Source organism: Dermacentor silvarum, chromosome 10, assembly GCF_013339745.2.
Source record: "Dermacentor silvarum isolate Dsil-2018 chromosome 10, BIME_Dsil_1.4, whole genome shotgun sequence".
NCBI classification, from domain to species: Eukaryota; Metazoa; Arthropoda; class Arachnida; order Ixodida; family Ixodidae; genus Dermacentor; species Dermacentor silvarum.
In genome coordinates this window covers 43,126,276-43,135,391 of record NC_051163.1, presented here as the reverse complement: position 1 = coordinate 43,135,391, position 9,116 = coordinate 43,126,276, and positions in this window count along the sequence as shown.

The following is a 9,116-nucleotide window of genomic DNA, read 5'->3' as shown; positions in this document are numbered from 1 at the left end:
ACACACACAGAGCGCAAACTATTAACAATTTATTGCCGAGAAGAACATGACCTTATTTATACCTTGTCACAAACACCATTGCGCATGACAACCAGGGCAGAATCACAACGAAAGAACGTCAACACACACGTGTAGTTCCATTCAACTGCGCTATTTCCTTAGCTGATAAAGTGATAGAGGCCATACTAACGCATTTGTCATTTATAGACTTTTGGTAGTGCGGATCCTTGTTCTAGGCGCAACGCTACTGGTTCATAATGGAAAATCAACAAGTTCAAGTGGAAACCTTATTGCCGACTTAGTCTCGGTTTATGCTTCTCCAAATTATTATTATTATTATTATTATTAGTAGTAGTATTATTAGTAGTAGTAGTAGTATCATTATTATTATATTAACTCTTGGAACTCCTGTTTCATGGCCGATCACCAGTGATGGCTGCGTCATTTCACTTAGGAACAAGCTCTTCATTAACTTGTAAACGCACGTAAGCTTCATGGATGCTTGCTCAGCTTCTTGAGGAATTTCATTTTTTCGACGCGATTTTCTTGCCAAAACTTTAGATCACTATATTTCTTTTCCATTCATTTCACTATTCCCCAGCAGTTTTGTTTGTTTCCTCACAAAATGCAAAAGTCATCTTCTAATTCCATTCGAATCTTGGAAAATTACCCATAATGGGTGTGCGTGCCCTCAGAAAAGGTATAAACCAAACCAAACAAGGACCACAGAGCGGGCACTCGCTGGACTACGTCTTAGCGCGTGGCAGGGCTCATTTCACGTTACGGCACAGCAAAACCTTTGACCGCTCCTATAGACTCGGACATGCTGCCCTCTATCGACGGTGCTGCCGGCTAGCCCTGAGCCCTGGTTTTGAAGTACGGGGCTCTCATGGCAGACGACCAAATGCTGCTGCCCTGCCATGAACAACCCCCGATGCTACATTGGTTTGTACAGAGTCAAGGTAATGTTATAGCAATATGCGAGCGCATTGCCGACAACGATGCGGCCTCTGTTGATCACTGCGGTGTTGCCGTCGCGAAATTTTCGAGTTTTTGCCTTACTATTTATCCTCCACAGTCATTGTTGGGGACAGGTTCTACAATCGTGCAGAGCTCAGGTGTGTGTGCGTGTACGTGTGTGTGTGTGCGTGCGTGTTCATCGGCTCCTAAAGTGCCAGTGCACACATCGGTATCTTAGGTGACAGCTAAACGATATCGTCCTAGTAAAGGTTGACCGAAACGTCGCATCTCAGCTCAGAACAAGCCCGGACCACCATGTTGTTCCTCCCCCGCAGGGGCGTCTGCGCAAGCAGGCGTTTGGTGAGTTGCGCCACCACGTACCCGAGCACAAGAGGGTTGGACCCTCCTGCGCTTAACCGTGCGTGGCTTAGCCGTGTCCGGGGAAAAGGGGATCCTGGAGGTTGAGGCGAAGCCGGGTGTTTGGACCTTTATGGCCCCCCGGCGGAGGCGACACACCTCTTTGGCCTCGGCTTCACGTAGACGGCACCCCCGGACTGACCCACCCAGGGGAAATCGGTAGTTGCCTTTTCTTGTCTCTCTCTCCAATCTTCGTCTTTCTCTCTCGCCTTTTCATCTTTCCTGTCTTCTACTCTCTTCTATATTACTTCTGATCTTCTTGGCAGCGAGGGTTAACCCTGTGTGAATAGCCGACCTAGGTTATTTCATATTCGGTTATAGTGGTGACGTATGGCTGGCGTGCGCAGGACTTATTTTTATAAGACCTGTGGCGTCCCCTTGTTGGGCTCCACGGTGGGCGGCTGGCGTTACTGCCGAAAACTGCAAATTTTCTATGGACAGCTCCTTTCCTAAGCTCTCCGATCGCCCTCAGAAACGAGGGCGCACCAAAGAAGTATTTAAATTTTTTGGCCGTAACAGTGAGAATTTTCCCCGATATCAAGTGATACACTGTGAGAAACCAGGAAAGACAACGAGAATGATCTCGCCTTTCCTCGTTTCCAAAAGTCTAACTCAGACAATTGGCCCAAGCTATAAGGCAACCAGACTAGCAAGTGGCGACTTTCTTTTGGAACTTCACGACAAAAAGCAACATGGAAAACTATGTAACCTAGTGTCTCTCGGGGACATACCCATTTCAGTTACCCCACACCGCACCATGAATACCATCCGCGGTGTGATTTCCGATGATGATCTCATGGAGCTGACCGAAGCTGAACTTCTGGAAGAATGGAAAGAACAAAACGTAATCAATGTAAAACGAATCAGAATGAGGCGTGATGGTAAAGAAATTGACACAAAGCATCTAATACTCACATTCGGTTCCAGTGTGCTGCCAGAAACCATCGAGGCAGGCTACATTAAACTCAGAGTAAGGCCGTTCATCCCCAACCCTCTCCGTTGCTTTAAATGCCAAAGATTTGGCCACAGTTCACAGAACTGCCGAGGCCGTCAGACTTGTGCAAAATGCAGTGCGAACGAACATCTCTGAATCATGTGAAAACTCTCTCCACTGTGTGAACTGTGATGGGGAGCACGCCGCATACTCGCGGTCGTGCCCTACCTGGAAAAGAGACAAAGAAATAGTATCAATCAAAGTAAAGGAGAACATATCATTCAAGGAGGCACGTAGGCGGGTATCATACCTGCCCAAGAACACCTTTGCCGATGTGGCGCGTCAGGGCGCTGCGACACAACGGTTTCCGGCGGCTGTCCGGCTCACACGCGGTGAGCTGCCAGTGACGCCATCCGCCCCCTCGGCGGCTGCAGCTAACACTGCTCCGCCATCCCAGAACACGGGGCCATCGACCTCCGGGCTGGTGGCTTCCAGGGCCTCGTCCCTCGAGGCGAGGCCTTCTCGTCAAACCAACCGCTCGCAAGAGCGCGTGTCCAGCGCCTCGCAAGAGGCTATGGACACAACAACCAGCCAGACGGCGCCACCAGCGCCTAAGGAGCCGCGAGATTCTCGCGATCGCTCCAAACAAGAAAACCACCGCATCACGGCGCCCGGAAAGGGCTCTGTGAAGTAACTCCTCTTTCTTAACACACAGCACAAAAACCACATTCAACATGGATACACAAATATTACAGTGGAATGTCCGAGGACTTCTCCACAATCTTGATGACATCAAAGAACTCCTACATAAATATAATCCAAAGTGCTGTGTGTCCAAGAAACACACCTCAAACACACGCAAACAAATTTTCTCCGACAATACGCCATTTTTCGTAAAGACCGCGATGACACAGTCGTGCCTTCCGGTGGTGTGGCTATTGTAGTCGACAGAGGTATTGCCTGCCGGGAACTAAAACTTCGTACGCCCCTAGAGGCAGTTGCTGTCCGAGGGGTGTTGTTTGACAAGCTCGTCACTGTCAGCTCTATATACATCCCTCCAAATTATCAACTACATAAAACCGAATTCCATAACTACATAAATGAACTTCCGGAGCCGTACATAATTGTCGGAGATTTCAATGCACATAACACTTCGTGGGGAGACTCACGTTGCGATGCGAGAGGTCGCCTAATTGAAAATTTTCTGTTTTCTTCAGGCGCATCATTACTTAACAAGAAAGAGCCTACGTATTACAGCATTACACATAAGACATATTCATCCATTGACCTAAGTATAGCATCGCGTACACTAATGCCCTACCTGGAGTGGTCTGTTCTCAAGAACCCCTTTGGGAGCGACCACTTCCCAATTATGCTAAGCTTAACAGAACACGATAGATGCTCGCCACACGTTCCCCGTTGGAAGGTTGACTCGGCTAACTGGGAACTTTTCCGACAAATAATATATTAAAGCCGTGATGACATTGCCTCTTTTAACATAGACGATGCTGTGGCGTATATAACAGGTTTTATCATTGACGCTGCTGAAAGGTGCATACAACAAACTAATGGACTGGCTAATAAACGTCGCCTGCCTTGGTGGAATGATGAATGCCAAAAAGCACGTAAAAAACAAAACAAAGCCTGGGGATTGTTTCGCAACTCCCCAACAGCTGAAAACCTGATAAATTTTAAACAAGCAAAGTCACAGGGCAGAAGAACGCGTCGACGTGCAAAGAGAGAGAGTTGGGAAAGGTACATTTCCAGTATAAATTCATACACTGACGAAACAAAAGTCTGGAATAGGGTAAATAAACTAATAGGCCGGGAGTCACATCCTCTACCCTTAGTAAGTAGCCAAGGTGATAGCCTGGAAGACCAGGCGGATTGTCTAGGTGAACACTTTCAATATGTATCAAGTGAATCGCATTATACAGAAACTTTCCTGAAGTTCAAAGATTGCGAAGAGCGGCAGCCCCTTAACCGTAAAGGTTCTTCGAGTGAGGCTTACAATCGACCATTTAGCTTAGCCGAACTTAAAGCATCTCTCACTTGTTGCAACAACTCGGCACCAGGTGGCGATCGTATTATGTATGAAATGGTTAGATACCTACACCCTGAAACACTGAAAACACTCTTATCTCTTTTTAATTCCATGTGGGCGGCTGGGTGTATCCCGTCCTCATGGAAAGAAGCCATAGTCATCCCTATACTTAAACAAGGCAAAGACCCGTCCTTAGCCAGCAGCTACAGGCCAATAGCTCTAACGAGCTGCCTGTGCAAGCTGTATGAAAAAATGATAAACCGGCGTTAAATCAGTTTCCTAGAAAATAACAAAATACTAGACCCCTTCCAGTGTGGCTTCCGAGAAGGTAGGTCGACAATAGACCACCTTGTTCGCATCGAGGCAAACATAAGAGATGCATTTATTCATCTCTCGGAATTCTGCGAGATCTTTCTGCGATGGGGGTCCACGGAAATATGTTAAACACAGTCGAAAGCTACTTGTCTAACCGCACGTTTCGCGTAAGAGTGGGCAATGTTTTATCTAGAACATTCACCCAGGAGGCTGGCGTGCCGCAAGGGGGTGTACTTAGTTGCACACTCTTCATTGTAAAAATGAACTCCCTGCATACAGTCATTCCACGCAGCATGTTTTATTCTGTGTACGTCGATGATGTACAGATAGGTTTCAAATCATGTAACATCGCTATCTGTGAACGACAGGTGCAGCTTGGATTAAACAAATTGTCTAAATGGGCGGATGTAAATGGGTTCAAAATAAACGCACAGAAAAGTACATGCATACTCTTCTCAAACAAAAGAGGCGTGACACCGGTACCAAATATCACGATCAATCGATAGGAACTATCCATGAGCAGTGAACACAAATTCCTGGGCATAATTCTGGACTCTAAGCTTACCTTCATCCCCCATCTTAAATATCTGAAGACAAAGTGTCTGAAGACTATGAACCCTTTAAAACTCCTCTCGCACACAACATGGGGTAGTGATCGAAAATGCCTCCTAAGCTTGTACAACAGTCTTGTCCGCTCGCGCCTTGATTACGGAGCTATAGTTTATAACTCCGCAACGCCAAGTGCATTAAAAATACTAGACCCCATTCACCATTTGGGTATCCGCCTCGCGACCGGTGCTTTCCGAACAAGCCCGATCCAGAGTCTCTATGTAGAGTCGAACCAGTGGTCACTCCATCTGCAGCGTTCATATAGCAGTTTCGTATATTTTCTGACAGTACAAGCAAACAACGAACATCCTTCTTATTCCACCATAAACGATATGACTGCCGCTGCACTCTTCCATAACCGACCTGCAGCGAGGAAACCGTTCTCTTTACGTGTAAGGAATCTTAGTGAGCAAATGGGTGTTCCAGTGCTTGAACATCGTCCTATGGCTCCTGCTAAATTGTTACCGCCGTGGCAGTGGCAGATCATAGAGTGCGACACATCGTTCGTAGAGGTCACGAAAGACACTCCAGAGGCACACATTAAAATGCATTTCCTAGAGCTTCAATCCAAGTACTCGTGTACAGAGTTTTACACAGACGCTTCTAGATCACATGCCGGGGTTTATTATGCAGCCGTCGGCCCATCTTTCTCGGAATCCGGTGTACTCCACCCGGAAACAAGTATCTTTACGGCTGAGGCCTATGCACTATTGTCAACTGTGAAGCATATAACGAAAACAAAACTTCAAAAAACAGTTATATTTACAGACTCTCTAAGCGTTGTGAAAGCCCTGATGTCACTCTGCAAACACAAAAATCCTGTACTCATTGAGCTCTATTCCACTCTATGCAGAGCGTATATATCCTACCAGCATGTCATTATATGCTGGGTGCCGGGCCATAGAGGCATTGAGGGTAATGTGCGAGCTGACCAAATGGCCACATCAGCTGCATTGCACACTAGTAATCATACAGTAGCTGTTCCTGCAACAGACTTGAAGCCTTTCTTGCGAAAGATGCTACGAAGCCACTGGCAACACTTGTGGGATGCTGAAACAAATAATAAACTTCACATGATTAAACCACAGTTAGGTTTCTGGCCCTCAGCTACGAAAACACGACGAATTGATGTCCTATTCTGTCGTCTCAGAATAGGACACACGTACGGCACCCACAATTTTTTGCTCACTGATGATGAACCACCAACCTGTGGTAGATGTGGTGAGAGGCTGACCGTCCTCCACGTCCTGCTGGAGTGTCGGGAAGCCGAAACGGAGAGAAGAAAATATTTTCCTGTAGCATACCGCTGTCATATCCCTCTTCATCCCATGATGTTTATTGGTGAAGAACCACTTTTTAACGCCAAAGCAATCCTCGGCTTTTTGAACGATGTTGTGCTACATGTTATCAGCCCAATAAATTCATAGCGTATCCTCCCTCCAGAGGATGCTGCTGTGATAGTAGTTTTGTATAAGCACATGCCTCCAGGCCCTTGTGGTTCAAGGGCTCTGTTTAGGCAGTACTGCTTCTTTCCAATTACTACATCTTAAATATTTTAAATATCGTGTCATTCTTTCTCAATGCATTCTCCATTTCATAGTACACCTCATTAGTCATTGCCATGATTTTAGTGCATGTATATTTTACGAATTTTACAGCGATTATTTTTAGGCCCCTTTACAGCCACACTTCATCTATTTCTCAGAATTCATCGCTCCACTGCACACTCACAAACAATGGCATGGCGCTCTTTGGCCATAACTGGCCCTTGCCCCATAAAACACCACACATCATCATCATCATCATGTTGTTCCTTATTGTTCTCTTACGCCTCGCACGGAGTCCCGGTTGGCCAGGTATCGTATATGCGTGAAGATTTTAAGTGCAAAAGGCGCGGATGTATAGTCCTGGTATACTCCGGGCTAACGCTGAAGCGCGCCACGAATGACGCAGTGAATTGGACGCTTGACAGTCTGGCGTAGTCAGCATAACCAGCGGCTCTAGGCGCCTTTAGGGAGGCTGGCATGAGAATAGAACATGGTCTATCTCACACCAAAGCCGCTAGACCAGAGTGCATCACGCGCTAGCTGGGCTGGCCCGCAGCATGCTGCATTACAGTTCCGGGTGCACTAAAGCGAGCATGCTGAGTTTGGGCCTTTGCCAAAAGAAACGTGCTAGATCTGCATGCACTTGTGCGCATGCGTTGCGGCAGTAGCTTATCGCCGCGAGGCTGCGAGTCACAATTTTTCAGTGACCCTGGTGTCGCCGGCGTTACGTAAACGACTACACCCACCGCTGCCTGGCACACTGGAAACGCCGCACTTTATCCACGCCTTAGGACAGAAGTATTGGAAGAGATTTCAAGTTGCGCATTTTGGCACGCTTAGCCTGGTGATTTACGTTACGCTGAACGCTTGTACACGTAATGCTGGTGCCAGACAGACAAATTTAATGGCGCTTTGAGCGAGTGTCACGAATCTTGGTGTCACTTTGTCGGTGCGCTACTAGACAAGAAAAAAAAATAGTGTCGTTGGGAATTGTGGGCAATGTCGATTGGTAAATCAGCCAATATCTTTTACTACGCTTTGTATTTTAGTAGATAACGGCAAAAGAACATTAACGCGATCAGTTGTCACGAGCGAGGACCACGCGACATTGCGTTCAATATTCCCCAGATGAGGCGCTGCGCGTTTGGAAGTTCTGGGTGTTCATGTGAGGGCAGTTAGAGAGGACTGCCGAATATTTTTTTTTATTTCGACAAAATCTTTATACTACGTAGTTAAGTCCCGCGACAGGTCAGAACTGAACTTCTATTTTCCGCGCGCCCCCGCCTTTGTTTCAGCATGAAAATATCTTAACTGAGACAAGCTGGAAAATGCGGCTTACGCAGTTGCATGATGTTCAGATTATGAAAGAATGTCAGAAAATCATTAAAATGTCTATGCTTTCATTATTTTATACACATCCTAAACAAGTTTAGTATCAAAAAGAACGTCAATTCAATTGTTATTACATGCCCACAGCACACAAAGAAAGGAGAAACTCGGATATTGAAAAAAAAAAAACATATGGGCCTGTTTTGACAGCTTTTAAAGTGCCTTTTTATCGTGAGTTCCTTTGAGATTCTTTTGTGCGTACTTTGCTACATGCTTAATCCGCAGAAATGAGTATTTTAGACTCTGTTACTTACTAGTGTTTTTAAACAGCGCCCAGCTTTTCAATGCCGCTCAAGGAATCGGCGCATGTCTGTACTTCGGGAATCTTTCACAAATAAGAGACTGCCTCAATAGCGTCATGTAGTATATGTTCATACGTTCACATGTTCATACGAGCACTTGTGTCGGCTAGTGTTTGCCGTCGTCCGTGTGTTTCGGACACAGCACACAGTATGAATATCTGTCTGTCAACTATCGGAGCTTTCAGTTCTTCTGCGTCATGTATTTGGCCTGGAGTTCACGTAGACTCTATTCAGAGACATCCATCGTCATCTCTTTTCTTCTTGTTCCTCCCATTCAAGAAAGAGCGCATTACAGCCGACATGCGCCAGCTATCACCGACCGTGACACCGGCCAAACGGCTTCGAGTCTGAACCATGTTCAATTTATTTTCCCGTCATCTCCGGATCATAGTATTTGGAGCAGGTGAGAGAACACGCGAGCAAGGTATATAGGGCCAGCGAAGTGAGAGCATCGTGAACCAGAAGCTCGCACAGCAAACAGATCTGATCTAGGCCGTGCGCGCTGAATTCTCGACCGAGTGCGATATGAGGTCTCGCGATCAATCACGTAAAGGAAAGCGACCCTGTTGACCGAGCTGCACCGGTTCGGATTTCAGCGA